The sequence below is a fragment of the Buceros rhinoceros genome, unplaced genomic scaffold (assembly GCF_000710305.1).
Source record: "Buceros rhinoceros silvestris isolate BGI_N320 unplaced genomic scaffold, ASM71030v1 scaffold34702, whole genome shotgun sequence".
NCBI classification, from domain to species: domain Eukaryota; kingdom Metazoa; phylum Chordata; class Aves; order Bucerotiformes; family Bucerotidae; genus Buceros; species Buceros rhinoceros.
The window spans coordinates 1-2,273 of NW_010401244.1; the positions used below are offsets into that span (position 1 = coordinate 1).

The following is a 2,273-nucleotide window of genomic DNA, read 5'->3' on the forward strand; positions in this document are numbered from 1 at the left end:
CTGGCTGGGGGTCTCTGCCGACGGCTCCTTGCTCTCCTCCGAGGAAGTCAGGTTTCCGGTGGACTGCGACTGTGAGGCAGTAGGGGAATGTGAAGCCCATCGCGACGGTGGGCGACGGTTCGCTGGTCTCTCTGGCCGGGAGAAGCAGGGTTGGAGGGACGGGGCTAGTGCAGAACAAGGTAGTTCCTTGGCAGCCAAGAGAGCAAAACAGCGGTTAGTGACTGGCATTAGAGGCCGACTGGGTGCACAAAGAATTAGAAACAAATTCCAACTACAGCTGAGCGTCTGTCACGTCATGGGACAAAAGCAAGCAGTGAAACATCTGGCTGCGTGCGGGCTCCGGGTATCTGCATGTGTGTGTCGGTGACTTATGGAAGAGGTAAGGAGACAATGAAGGCAGGAGGTGTGGGATGAGCCGGAGCAGCTGACAAACCTCCATTTGCTAGATCTCCTTGTGCTAGAAAGAGAGGAGCACGTTTGAGTGCAGCGCGTTTCCCCGGTAATCCAGAACAGCCACTACTCGTCACATTGCTCTGAGTGCTGACCTGGCGTAAAAGAGCCAGGCCCGGCACCTGCGAGTGGGGCGAAAAGCAGCCACCGACTCCTTTGGTCTGCTTGGGTTCAGACCGACGAGCAGCGGCATAATGACTCCAGGACTCGTTATCATCTCTGGCTGGATTAAAGACGAGGCTTACCTACAGACTCCCTCTCTGGAACGTCACTCCGTGCTGCCCGCTGCAGAACCCTGAGTTACAGTCGGTTACAGATGACATCCACAGAAATGGAAACAGCCCTGACATCTTGTTTCTCTACCATTTTATTTCTCTGGGTTCTCTCGATTCCTCTTGGTTGGCCTGCCTTTGCCATTAGAATCCGTCTGCAGCTGTGACTGCTCACCCTGGCGCTAAGCTGGGAATTGCTCCTACTAGTCCTGACTCTGCCCAGAGCACAGCCGCTGTGCTCCGAACACGCCTTACGCCAAGAGGAGCGGTTGTGGGAGCGAGTCTCGCTTGCAGTGCCAAAGCCAAACTGCTACAGTGCACCGCGAGCTTTGTAATTTAGAAAAGCAAATCTGAGGAGTTTGTCAACCTACAGAAATGTGGACACAGACAGGAGAGCTCAGCAGAAACCAGCCCCAAAATCAGAATGCAAACTGGTGATGAATGAAGACAGAGACTGGAAATGACACAATGCAAAGGAAAAGCTCCGGCACGGTGAGGCGCGGGGAAACCAGGGCAGCAGGAGCAGAACGATACAGAAGGAAGGAAAGGACTCAGCGCACTGTTTCACATGGAGAAGGATGGAGAATATTGGTTTAGGTAACATGATGTGATTGGCAGTGAACGAACAAGGGAATACGCCACCAGCCCTCTCCGTTGCAGCGGGAGGACCAAACATGGATGTTACATGACACACAGATCAGTTTTGAAGACACAGAGCTGAGGAAGGGGCAGTGGAGCTTGTGCAGGTGGGTGCATTGGAGACAGCGCATCGTCAGACGTGGGGAGCCTCTGCGATGGGCGAACCTTGGCAGCCAAGAGGGTGACCCACAGTCGCCCATCGCCGCTCGGGGCAGAGCTGTGCTCACCTGCCCTCGGCACTCACCGAGGTGAGACCAGTGGCCACCGCGGAAGCTGCTCAGGAGGCTGCGGAGCCTGGGCTTGGCATCCTCACCCCCTGCCCCCACCCTGCGCCGTGAACACCACAAGAACCCTCACGAGAACAACAGTCAGGCTGAAATACAAATGGTGCTAGCAGGAAGATGGACTCTGTGTCCCTACTTCACCTTATCCCACTGGGCTGGGGGCAGCATATGGTCTGTGAAAGCTGCCACTAGACTCGGATTTGATCAGGGAAACCCATCTGCGCAGCAGCGCCCACAGGCAGCGTGACACGGCGAGTGGAGGCTGCGAGATTGGCGGGTTTTGTCTTAGCCTCTTTCTAAACAGCGGCTTAAAACGGTATCTCCACAGCCCTGCCTGCTTCTGGCTGCTTTATCCTAGATCCTAGATCCGTAGCAGCAAATGAGAGTCAGCACGGCGATAACAAAATTTATTTCCGCTGCTGCCTCCCAGTTCTAAAGCCTCTCGCCAGCAGGCTGGCAGATGTTGGTCAGCTTTTACCAAACGGCGGGGTTAAGCTCGTCTTATCTGGGGTGTACAGATGCCCAGCACCACGCAGGGCAGCTTTGGAGATGGATGTTGCTCCAGGGCCAACAAAGGAGGGACTGGCTGCTGCGTCCGGCACCCCGGCCCAGCCACGCAAAGGCAAAT

General features: G+C 55.6%; 1 protein-coding gene across 1 annotated transcript in view; it reads right to left on the reverse strand.

Moving 5' to 3' along the window:
• Positions 1–162: 162 nt before the first annotated feature.
• Positions 163–2,273, reverse strand: part of MTCL1 (microtubule crosslinking factor 1) — a gene marked incomplete at its 5' end in the record, with an annotated part of 16,445 nt that continues 14,334 nt past the window's right edge. Inside the window, one exon of the mRNA XM_010132210.1 lies at positions 163–186. The remainder of the gene's footprint in view (positions 187–2,273) is intronic.